This window comes from Lepidochelys kempii, chromosome 12, assembly GCF_965140285.1.
Source record: "Lepidochelys kempii isolate rLepKem1 chromosome 12, rLepKem1.hap1, whole genome shotgun sequence".
NCBI classification, from domain to species: Eukaryota; Metazoa; Chordata; order Testudines; family Cheloniidae; genus Lepidochelys; species Lepidochelys kempii.
In genome coordinates, this window is record NC_136391.1 from 13,025,428 (window position 1) to 13,038,636 (window position 13,209).

The following is a 13,209-nucleotide window of genomic DNA, read 5'->3' on the forward strand; positions in this document are numbered from 1 at the left end:
CTTTTGTGTAACAGGACCCTAAGAATTCTGTGGGATGTAATGTTGCAGCTGGATCCCTAAGATTTTGTAGAACTGCTGGCTAGATCAATTTACTCTGACTTTTTTTGTCTGGCAGATTTCGGGAGTCCCCAAAATATGCCTTTTATACACTGCAGAGAGCAGTACAATTCATAGTGCACATGACACTTACCAGCTTCAGCTGAAATAAGCTTTGTAGATAGCTCTGTGTTTCTGCATGATTCTTGAACATTCAGACTTGCCAAGAAACAGATTAAACAGGCGTCTTCCCTCTTATTTTGTTAGTTGAGCTTCCAGTGTCCTTGTCCTAGCAGGAAGTCACAGCTGTATTTTGTTTTATTTTTTTACATTTCCAAACTGAAATTTAAATCTTAAATCACCTTTTTGCAGTGAAGTATTGACATTTCTATGTAAAAGGTGACTGAATGAAAACATGGATCACTGAAAATATTTCCAATTTAATATATGGTGATGTTAAAAATATTTAAAAACAAATGTATCTGACTGGGTTACACACAACACCCTGGATGCACTTTCTGAACAAAAGTGTTTTCACATAACCTTATGTGGGTCTCCTTTATTTCTCTAGCCAATTTTGTGCCAAGCAGGTGTGTCTCACCTCCCACCCTGTGAGCATGTATCTCTTTACAGTAAATGCTTGAGTGTGTGCACGGGGAGGCTAACAGGCCCCTCAAGGCAACCTGTGTTGGTGCTTAAAATTCTAGTCCATTAGCTGCTTGTGTGTGTGTGTGTGTGTGTGTGTTGTAAGGGGGAAAAAATCTGATTGGAGAAATGCCATTTACAGATGAGAAATTATCTGTCTCAGCTTGGACACTGAAAATAATTGTTCGGTCTTGTCTGGTTTAAAGGACTCCCAGGCAGCAGTGGGGTTTCTACCATTTCCAGTGGGAGACTATTACACAGCTTAATACAGCTAACTTTCAGCAAGGGCTTTTAATTATGACAAAACATTTTTTTTCATTGGAATCTGATTCTTCAAAATCAGAATGTTCTGAGGGACCATGTTAATTTTGAAGAAATGTCACTGTAACCCAGACAGCTTTCAGGAGAACCCCTGCCTGGCTTCCTGCTAGCTTACCTGCTTGGTGGGCTGCTGGGAACCTGAGGACGATCTGAGATAGTGCACCAAATTTGCCATATCCCATAGGCTACTTCTAGGCGTCAGGCCTGGCATGAATGAATTAGAGATGATGACCTTGTGTCTAATGTGCATGGCTGGAAGTCAGGAGATCTGAGTTTCACTTTTACATATTTATTTTGTGGCCTTGGACGATCACTTAACCTCTCTCTGCCCTTGTTTCCCTGTCTCACAGGAGTGCTGGACACTTAATTCATTAATGTTTGTAAAGTGCTTTCAGCTCCTCAGATGGCAGGTGCTGTATATTTGTATATTAATACTCATTAAGTCAAGTACAACTTCTGTGGCCATGACCTAGGATATCTAGATCACCTAAAGCTCTGAGACAAGGACTTTGGTCATCTTGGCTTCTCGGGCACAATGGAACTTTCTATCATAAGGGTAAAGGTCACCTGTGCATGAGACAGTTTTCCAGTGGCTGGTCCAAGACTGAGGAGCAAAGGCCAAGCAAAAGCCTCCTCACCTTCTGCTCCAAGTCCAAGATGCACTTCTTCAACCTGCCTCTTCTGAATTAAATGCACAGCAGTGCATACATTAAAATAAAACAAGAGACAACATGACCCAGCACACTCAGCTCTCCTATTGGGGTAGGATGTGAGCAAGAACAAACAGCACGTGTCCAGTATTAGTCACATGCACTAGTGGAGGGTACTAGGGTACTTAAGTGATGAGGGAAGTATAAGAATCTATATAGGATAGAATTTCTTAAGTTTTTAAGTAATAGCTCTGTAGAAGATGGATTGAGAGAGCACCTCAGCATTATCTCATGCACTCTACGCTGGCTTGAAGCATTTTCAGGAAGATGCTGGCAAGAGAAGTGCTTTTCAAACCATGCTGGGTACCCCTATCTTTTTCTGACCTATTTTAGAACTGTTGGTAGATATTCATTATTCAGGTATGTGTAGCTTTTAAATGTTATCATATTCATTGTGTTGTGGCATGTCATTTTCCATTGGCATCATGTCGTAGGCCGGTGTAATATGTCAAAAGTGTTTTATTGCAATGGCTACATCACACAAATGAGACATGGCAGGTTGCAAATCGAATGTTCTGTAACTGCTTTTAACATGTATACTAAATGCGCTAACAAGATAGATCGTGGGCTGGGTAGCACTGGATGAAAGTATGGGTGCAAATTCTGGAGTAGGTCATGAGAGAAAACAGGGGTTAGTGGTCACCTCTACTTGTTCATATAACAAGATGACAAATAACTAGGAGTGAACATCAGCCTCTTGGTATAAGAGAGGCCAGGACTGGAATTGCAGTGATGTTGCAGGTTTGGACAAGGCAGATCAAGGGTGTGGGAAGCATGTATAATAATTGACAGTGTTGTTAATTTTTTATCTTCAGGAGCACAACATAACATAAACCCAGGCTCTACCCCAAATGTAATCTTCCAGTCTGTCAGCATTCCTCCACCCCTCTCATGAGAAAAGCCTGAGAGAACAGGTATATCTTGGAGTGGTTCCTGAGGATCATCACACAGGGCTTTGGTGAACCAGCAAGGGATGTGAAATAGAGTTAGAAGCACTTCTCGCTCTTAGTTCCATGCTCTGAGGCCTCTGAAGTTTATGCCCAGAGGGGGCTGTCAACTCATGTGCCTCAGATTATTCCAAGTATGGCAGTAATGCACAAGGGGCAAAGCTGTTGCTCCAGTAATGGGGGCCACTTCAGACTTTAAGGTTCTTGTTTTTAAACTTTTATCATCTCATGGAAATCTGTCGGTACTCAATAAAAACCATAGAGCACAGGTACAATGTGCTGTCTGTTTAAAACACCTGTTTTCTGTTGTTCACTGCCCGATGAGTCAGAACAACGTACGGGAGACCTCCCGAATCAGTGCCAGTTAGTACGATTTGTCACAGATTAATGGCACTTATGAATTAGGAAGTAACAAAGCCAAGATAATTCATGATGAAATGAAATGTATTCTCACTTATTTTGGCAAATTCAGCTAAGTCTTTAAATTGCAATAAAACTTCATAGAATTCTAATAATTGTACTGTTTGACAGTTGTAGAAGGAAGTAAACTTGGGTAATATGAGATTCTTCTTCTCAGCACCGATGTAATAGCAGGGAGAAACCACCATCTTTTGTGAGCGAGGTACAAGGTGCCCAGATGTGCAAATTATACTTTAGGGAAGTTGTAAGTAAAACAAAGTAGAGACAATTTTAAAAGCCTTTCTTAAAAAAAAAAAATCAGGTTGGTTTTTTTACCATTAGGAGCTGCTATTGTGATTGCATGTTATATGTGCATGTCAGTTTTCTAAAACAACAACAAAAAATTGGAGTCACTGCCCTGAAAATCTTAGTCTGATTCTGGCTGTAATGTGTTTTCAGGATTCAGAAATGAACAGGTGCAGACAACAATACAGAGAGGGTTTAGGAGGCAGGAAGGATAAGGTTAAAAGTGGTGTGATCATATGGTCAGTTGGAGAGAAGTTTGCACTCCTATATAATTTATCTCCCATTTGCAGTATCACATGGCTGGAAAAGTCACCTATATTGGGGACCATTCCACAGCCTTCTTTAAACTTTGTCATTGGCTCCTTCTGTAAATCAGTTCCATGGATGTGAACATGTCACAACAGTGTTACCATTTTGATGTGAAATCCAAGATAGTCATGCTGTGAAGGAGCAGAGAGCTATTGACACTACCTTATTTGTTTGTTATCTTAAGAAGAAAACGTGTTTTAGTCATCAGATGCTTGCATAAGGAAGGCTGTTTGCTGGACAGAATCTTTCTCTGTCTCTTACGAATAAAATAACCTAAGTGGCTAAATAACCATAGTAGTTCTTCACCTCTGGAAGGCTTTGGAATATAACTGCAGATAGTAAAGGACTTCTCAGATTTTCTTTTTTATTAAATGTGTGCCTTTTCACAAATATATTTGTAGATTATCGGATGTGCAATTTGCAAGGCTGTATGTGACACTTCCATGTGGCTGTGTATTTATAAAATATTAGAATAAATGGGAGATTTTCAGACCGGCTGTCTTTGCTATCACACATACTACACAAGAGCATTTCATAACAGGTTTGTCTTTTTTTTTTTTACTCTTCCTGGGTGGTCAGTCTGCCTATGTCGTCATGTTTTTGACGTCCTGCTGTAGCAATCCCAAAACACCATTTACTTTGTTGAATATGTAACGTATGCACAAAAGAGACTTCAATGGGGAAGGTGAATCAATAAGTAAATTGTATGTAGTCATACCTATCAGATGCTACTGAAAGGCATAATCCGCTGCCTATTATCTCATGGTGTGTATATATACCATACAGGAGGCCTTACCTGCAGACTGTGGGCCTGACTTTCACATTGTGGCTTACGTTTTGCCCACACCTGGAATGCATCATTTCATTATGTGTTAAACATTTATGATGTGCTCCTGAACAACTCGAATGCATAACCAAGCATGTACAATTTACATCTGCAAAACGAATTCATCTCAATGGGTTTTGTGGGTTCAGATTAAAGATCACAGACGTGTTGGCCTCCCCAAAGTCTGAGTGGCTGTGTGCACATGCGCATACACGTACAAGTGAGGGCAAGGTAGAGACCTGCCTGATACCTGGGTCCTGAATATTTGAACTACTTAGTGTGATAGCATACGGGAGGGTGGTGTGGTTTGGTTTGGCTTTTGTTTTGTAAGTGATTCTTTATTTCCTACACTATCTATCTCACCCGCATCACTCTTCTCCAGAAAATGGGCACCTACTCCTTCCCTCTGTTTCTCTACGTTTATGTATGCACTCCTGCGTGTACGCATACAGTTTAAAAAAAAAATATTTCAAGACAAGTTCTTCTCACTAAAGGCTTCTTCCATAGCTCGAGGCCTCCTTGACATGTAGGAGCTACAAAACCAAACCACACAAAGCAGGAGCTCTTCTCTTTTTGCTCCTCCCTACTGCACATAATGTCATCACCAGTCATATGACTCAGACAGCTGAGGAGGGTGCACTTGCCCATTGGACAGAAATCTGATCTCCACTCTGCTACCAGCACCCATTCCAACACATGGCCTTTGCAACCTGACTGGAAGAACAGCAAGTTTGAGACTGTTTTGGACCATGGTGGGGTAGAACATTCCCTTAGGCGGAGTACTGTGCCAGCTGCCCCCTTCTTTAAATATTCTGCACTCAGCTGTATTTCCTTCCAACTCTATGTACTAAGAGACTAACCAGTACACAGTTACTGGTGGGATCCTAGCACACGTTCTAATAAGGGTGTTAGGATTTTGGCCCTGGAGCCAACCTTGCTGGAGGAGAGACGGGGCATTTGAGGTTGACACTGTGCTACTCTGGGACGTTTTTCTAGGGTAGGCTGGCTGGCTCCCTCCCTGAGTCTCCGGCTATTTCTACCCTATAAGCACTGCAATAGCACAGCTGAAGAACTGCAGCCATGCTGGTGTAGCGTTGCTACAGTGATGGAAGGAGCCATAGTTATCCCTCGAAAGCTGGTAACTAGGTGACCTAAGCCCTGGAATAGCAACTGCTAGGTCCATAGAAGAGTTCTTCCATTGAACTAGCTATCACCTCGTGAGGGCCTGGATTCACTGAAGCAACAGAAAACCCCCTTCTATGCTAAATCTATGCTACAGCGGCGTTGCTGTAGAGCTTGTAATGTAGACGTAGCCTATACCGGGGCTTAGGTCAGCTTAACTACATCTCTCAGGATTGCGAATTTCTCCCATCCCATAGCTCCGTCAACCTATGTATTAGGTGTAGACCAGGCCTCAGATCACTTTTAATGGAAATAAGAAATTGTCACTGTGAAAAGCTATGCAGGACCTGGTTGCAAGGTGACTGTCAGTTCCCAGCCCAGGGTTTTTAAAATTATTTTTTATTAATGGTTAATTCTTGCAGAATTCATGAGACCAGCCTGAGGGTTTTTTTGAGTCCTATAACACAGTAGGTTTCCATCATGTAGTTAGGTCTTGGGTCCCCTCCCCAGCATAGAAACTGTCTGCAGAATCATTTTCAAACATTTCAGGGTTGACATAGTTTAAACTATGGTTATATGGCCAGTGTGAATGGAGAAAGATCTAAACCCGTTGAAAACAATGGAAGGGTTTCCACTGACTTCAGTGGGATGTGATCAGGCCCTAAAAGATTTACAAACTGTTTAAACAGTTTAAAGTTTTCTTTTTAAACACAGACCTCCAGCAGTCTGGGTTACTACGAGACAAAGATAGAAGGGGAAGATGGTAGAATGAGCCCTTCTGAGCTTGTCTCTGTGTTTTGGCCTGGGGGGAGGTAATGGAAAAGGAGCATGAATGTTTGACTTCAACTTGTATGCTAAGTTCCATTTTCAATAATTGAGATATTTGAAATCTTAGAGTGGATACAGTAAGAGTCAAGGGCTGCTAATATTAGTGCCCTTTATATTGTCAATTTAACAGCTGTAAAACAATTAGGGAAAATTATGTTAATATATGGCTTTGTTCACACACCACTTGCATAATGCTTTTTTAGAAAATGTGCCCTTCCTACTGTGATAGGTTTTTTTTGGGGGGGGGGGCGGCACGGGGCATGTAAGCAGTGAGGAGACTCAGAGTGTTAATGATTATGGCCAGTGTCGTCCATTAAACAGGGTTTGGAAATAGATCATCTGAAATTTTGTTTCCCGTGCTTTGTCTATTGAATTATTTTAATATTAGGTTCACAGTAGCAGCCATGTTAGTCTGCATTCGCAAAAACAAAAGGAGTACTTAGGCACCTTAGAGACTAACCAATTTATTTGAGCATAAGCTTTCGTGAGCTACAGCTCACTTCATTGGATGCATCCAGATCGGATGCAGGCAGATCCCTGTGCCCATGTGGAGTCTGATTGTAGGGCCTATTCCGTGTTCGAGACATCAGTGGATGCATCCTTCCATCAATGTAAAATACATTTGTGCCCATGCACAAATTTGCTCCAGGTCATGTTTCTCTGACCATTAATCAATGCAAGTTCCAAGTTAGATAAAATCTCCATTGGCTTTGGCTCCATCAGTTGGGTGACCAATGTCGATGCACATCCCACTGTTGGAGTAACACAACTTGTATTTAATTAATACTACTCCTGCTGTTGTCCTATAGTGCATTGCAGAAGTGGTCTGTCTGGTCACTCACTGCCCAGGGTTCAACTTTTTGAGCATCATTGACGCTTTAATTTCCAGTGAATGAGCCTGATCTTGCAAAGTGCTGAGCACCTTAAGTCCCATCGAAGTCACAGGAAGACTTTAGCCCTTAAAGGATCAGCCCTACAACAATTAGCACTTTATAACAGAAATAATTTTGTATTCAAAACACAGAGTGATAGTTTCATTTTACCAAATTAAAGTGAAATAAATAGTATCATAAATCCCGTTTTCCTCCTAACACTAAAAGAATTAGTAGGTCTGAAAATATTTAATGCTGAATCAAAAAATAATGAGAGAAGCTCCCAGAATCCCATTTACCTTAAGAGCTGTCACTCTGCACTTTTAGTTGTCATGGCAGTGTATGCTTTTTCATGAATTACCAGTGCTGTTTGTTTTTTCTTTTATCAGTCATCAGTCTATCAGCTGGGCCATTCATAACGATTTTTGGCAGCTCATCAGGGGAGTTCAAAGCTATTGAATAGTGCCCTATCAACTCTCACACCTCATTGTGTGAAACTGTTTACCATGTTGCCTGTTTCTGTAAATATTACAAGCAGTGTACTAAAAGGATAGATGCGTGAAAAAGAAATGGCTTAACCTTGCAGCAGTTAGCTGAGATGGCAGTTTGTGTTGACTGATAATTCACAAGTCCTTGGGTTTCCGTTACTTTGCTAAATAACATGTAGACATTGTGCTTTGAAGTCTTGTATATGATAGTTAATTAAACAACATTTAATTTGGCTTAACATTTGTGTCAGTTTTGTGAAAGTGAGACTCGATAATTAGGGAATACAGATCAGGTTTCTGTCAGACTTATAACCTCTCACTCTAATTTAATGCTTACTTCTACAGTGCAATGTCACACTTGGTGTGCAGAATTTTTTTCCACTGTCTTTTACGCTTGGCTAGTAACAAAGTTGCCCATATTACACAACTGACAGCAAATGGAATCATTCACATAGATGTAAGGGTGTATGATTTGCCAGTATTTAACAGGAAATTCACCCATCAAAACAGATTACATTTTTGGAATCCGTGTAAATAATACGATCCTGTGCTTTTTGGCAAGCATGGAATTTAGGTAGCACTATTCTGTATTTCTGAGGGACCCACTACAATTTGTATTTCTAATAAATGTTTATATGGAAACACGGCACAGAATGAATGGCTTGTCATTAGAGGGCACTTTTCTGTATATTTGAGTCGGTTTCAAATACTGATTTACTTTCAGTCGAAAAATATAGGTGGGATGATGCTGCTGTTTACTGGAGGGGGATGCACAGGACATCAAGCACAGGGATAGAATAATGTTTTCTATCCTCTTATATTAATGTGGCTAATCTGTCTAGAGTGGGGGGGAAAAAAACCCTCCCAAATATCAAGGGAAGTTGATTGATCGTACTGTTCATTGAAGCCACCCTTGTCGTGTGTTCTTTTAAAAAAAAAAAACAAAAACAAAAAAAATTAGTTCTGAGCTGGTGGTCAAATCCAGCAATACAGTCATTCGTGTTTTATTTGTCTTAACAAATTTTCTGGGGATAGACCCCCACGTTCCTTTAAAAGGAAATGGCACAATGCCATAGTTTTAGTTCCCCTTTTCCTCTCTCCTGGCACCAAAGAAGATAGCGGGGTTATGCTCTTTGTGTGGGTGGGTCAGTTATCTCACACAGGCTGGGTGCTGTAGCTAGACTGGTTTCACGAGCTAGGACGGGGTATGTGCAGTTTGTCTCCAGTGAGTGGCCACCTCACTACTACTGTTACACTTGTATCAAGCTTCTATTGATTACATTCCATGAATTAGGGGCTACTCAAATACTGAACCAGCTGGTAAATTTTTCCACTCTGAATTAGGATGTTCTGAGACCCACAAATGGATCTTGCATGGGGAGAATATATTAAAGCTAAGCAAAAGCCATACTTAAGAATCCAAAGGCCCCACTAACCAGGCTAGGAAGATCACTCAGCTGAGAGAAGTTTTAACGAACTGGCATCATGTTTGTTTTTTTTTCTCTTCTGTGATATCATTTTGAGACTTCCTGCTTTGGAGTTGATAATTGTGAATGACACATGACAAAAGGAAGGGGCAGCATGATTTAGTGGACAGAGGACTGGAGTGGGAGTCAGGATAATTCTATTCTTTGCCTCTACGACTGGCCTGGGTGACTGTAGCCATGTCGCTTCACCTCTCTGTGCCTCCATTTCCCTACCTGTAAAATGGGGACAATAATTACTTTCCCCTTTAAGACCTATGGATGAAAACCCCTCAGTAAAAGCGAAGAATTTATTTTCATTTTATTTTGTCTGTGTGGGTAGTATTCGGATTCAGATTTTATTTATTAAAAACTGCAAATATTCCCCATGGCACTTGATGTTAAAGAATAATGCCTTTAGGGATATCTACAGTGGTCTGGGAAGTACCAAGAAGATAAAACAGATGGAGAAAATAATTTTAAAATGGATCATTTAAAACTTATTCCACACTGAAATAGTCCCTTGAGCCTGGCTAAGTGGGGCACTGAGAAGAGAGAAAGGTGCTTAACTGGCTTTGTTTTAGCTTTGATGTTCCGGAAGGGCTCCTTGAGACAAGTGTCTTATAAAACATATAGAAAACACAGATTTTAACTTGCTGCCACACGCTGAATAAACTATATATAGCACAGGGACCAGAACTCATGACTTCCATCTCCAAAAACAGCCATCTTGTACTTGAGTTTAAAAGGGCAATCTCTGTTAGCTCATGAGCAGTAGTACAAAGGCTACTAGAAGATGAGGCAATTACAGATAAACTCTTGACTATGCCTGATGTATTGCATTCCATATGAGGAAATCATGGCATGCAACGAGTGCATTATATAACCCAGTTAAGGCAGAGCTTGTTCTCTGGTATCTGTTGTATGGCTCAAGCGTTCCATCTGACTGGCAGAAACCAATCTACATCTGTGATTGTAAAAGTATGCAATTAGTTGACTTTTGTGGTGTCTGTCTGAGCATCTGTTGATCGATACACAGTAGACAGGTGCAGCACCCTGATGAAATACTGTGCAGATGTAATATCTTGAATATACCTAGGTTGATACCATTCTTGGGAGTCCAAGATAATAACTATGAGGCCAATTGTCAATGTGGGGGAGAAAAAAGGAACATTTATCCAGTACGCAGGTTTTAAACAGATTTGTAAACAACTTCTGTAGTCGACGTTGGGGCAGATCCTCAGCTGGTATAAATTGGCAGAGCATCAGAATAGCTAGCATCTGGCACATGTCTTGAGATAAGACTCTCATAGCAGTGTGTGTTGTGGTTTCTGGAATCGACTCTGCGGTTTCCCAAAGACTGAGCTGTTTCATGAATATAGCCATACACTTGTGTGTTACGCAGTCAGCATGTGATCACCTGAATGACTTTAACTGGTATACATAATAAAATTAATGTAAGTTCATTGCATAACTTCATTAAAGTGAAGTTCTAGGATTGTGTATGGACCCTTCTTCCTTTTCTCAAAGCTCTTGAAACCCTGCTTTGTGTGGAAATCAACATTATGTCATTTTAGTCACAGAACATTTCCCTTTTGTTATAATTATGTCCTGTGTCATCTGGATATTCATACTCTGCCAGTTTTTAAAAATAATGTCAAGTTATTTTTTAAAAGGCCAGAAGTAGAAACAATTAGCAAGTAGCGATTCAAATGAAATAATTTCTCTTTCTAATTAAAGGGCCAGATTACAATCTCTGATGTACAGGATGCATTACTGTGTAACTTGAAACAATGAATGCTGTGCTTGCACCCACATGTACCACAATAGATTGTTTTTTTTCAAGGTATGTGGGGGTGTGCTGTGCATTTTAAATTAGAAACTACTCAAAGTGGGAACCTAAAGACTCTCAGGATACAGCTCACTAAAATATACGGGGGAGGAGGGAGAACAGTGCTCCAGTGAACATAATTTTTTTGGGGGGAGGGGAAGCATTCAGAAAAAGAAATTGTGGCAGTGTAAAATTCTGTATATAAACACTCCTCTTATTAGCATTGTAGCAGTATAATATCAATATTATATCAACATTCCTTGCTAGACAGACAAGATAATTCATTTACTGGATCAAATGTCAAAGATCCATTGAGTTCAGTGTCCTTTCACTAATGGGGGCCAGCACTAGATATTTTTGAGGAAGGTACATAAAACCCTTCAGTAGGCAGCTATGGGGTAACTTGCTGATTTTCATGGTATTAATCACAGTATATTTGAAATTATGATAGTTATACTTGATGAGGCTGATCAGGTATATCCAAAATTATTATTATAGGATATATACTGATTTTTTTGTAAAGGGTTTCTGTGTATTGTTAAATAGGTCATGAAAATGGATTGGATGAACGTTGGTGTCGTAACTTTGCTTTGCAGCATCTTTTCCCTGAGAAAAGTTACACACTTTGAAATTTCACCAACTTAGCCATCATGCTTTCTTAGGATTCTTTATGTATAAAATATAGTTCATGGCAAGCTAAAGGGAATCGGTGTCCTATTGAAAGACCCTTTCTGTCTTGTCTTTTCTTTGTTCAACAGGGAACAAAGTTTATCACCAGACCTTTAATGAGGCTCAGGTAACCTCTGACAGTGCTTATGGTGCTAACAGAGAGTCCCTGTCAGCCTTTGTAGAAGACTTTGAGACTTCAATCAGCATTGACTTTCCAGAAGATGAGGAGTATGTTGGTGAAGTGCTAGACTGTGGTTCTTCGGATATATCAATTCATGGAAGAACAGAAGAAGCTCAGCATGCAGATGAAAAAGATGACAGAAACAGCAGTATCCCAGAAGTTGTGATCACACAGGCAGATGAGGTGGGTGATAGACAATACCTGATATAAAATTCCTTTTTATCTTATCTGATTTGCATTCTTAGCTATGATCAGGAATACAGCATGTTGTTCCTAATTAATTCTTTAATTTTCTTTTACTTATGTTTTGCATTTAACAAAATTCTATTTCATGTTGGAAACTTCCTCCAACTAAAACCTGAAATGCATTGAAGGCTACTTTCTTTAATCAGTGGCACTTTTAATCTTATTATATGGTCCTCAGAAATGAATTTCTTTGTATTGTAGAGTACATATTTAAATAAATTAGTGTTATCTGTGGTTATTTTGCCAACCATAATTTATATGCTTTTTAATTTTATCACAAAATAAAATCTCATTTCTAATGTTCTGCACCATTTTTAGCATCATAGCAAATTACCTTGGAAAGAACTACAACACAGCCAATGAAATGGCTCACATGTATTTTTAAAAACTAAAATGTATGTCAAATATTCAGCCTGATTAACTAATGAATCTTTCCAGCCTCTTGTATTGGGACACTTTTAGTCAATGTTTCAAAATTCATAGTTACATCAAAATTTGCAAAGTAAAATATTTGGTACAATATATCCATTTAGTACTTTGAAAAGTTCTAAAATACTGTGGTTTTTTTCCTTTTTTTATTGGTGATATATTGTAAAAAATGCAGGTATAGTCCTTAATTTATTTTTTTTCACATACTTTAATTCAAACATAAAATTCAAAGGAAGTAATGGCTGTTGGCAAAACATGTCAAGATTTTTTTAAAGTAATATTTAAAGCCTGTATCTTGCAAAACACTCAGTGCTAAGTGCAGGGTTTGTCATTGCAAGCAGTCCCATTTAGGACCTAAAACAGTATTCAGATGAATCCCATAAGACTATTGACTTCCCCAATGTAAGCTTTAAATACGATCAAAATTCATTACAGTACTTTGTTCCAGCTGGATAATTTCCCTATTTATTCAAAGTAATCTTATAGCACTTTTGTTGTCCTTCATGTGGCTGAAGATTAAGTATTGGTGTTGTTAGATTTACCAGCAGCCTTCAATACTGTTGAACATGACGTGGTGCTGA

At 39.5% G+C, this 13,209-nt stretch overlaps 1 long non-coding RNA gene across 3 annotated transcripts in view; it reads left to right on the forward strand.

The window, feature by feature from the left end:
* Nucleotides 1-13,209, forward strand: part of LOC144929166 (uncharacterized) — a 310,164-nt gene that overhangs the window by 37,732 nt on the left and 259,223 nt on the right. For all 3 annotated transcript variants that reach the window (XR_013634472.1, XR_013634474.1, XR_013634471.1), the window contains exon 6: nucleotides 11,862-12,136. This is a non-coding gene — a long non-coding RNA (uncharacterized LOC144929166). The remainder of the gene's footprint in view (nucleotides 1-11,861; nucleotides 12,137-13,209) is intronic.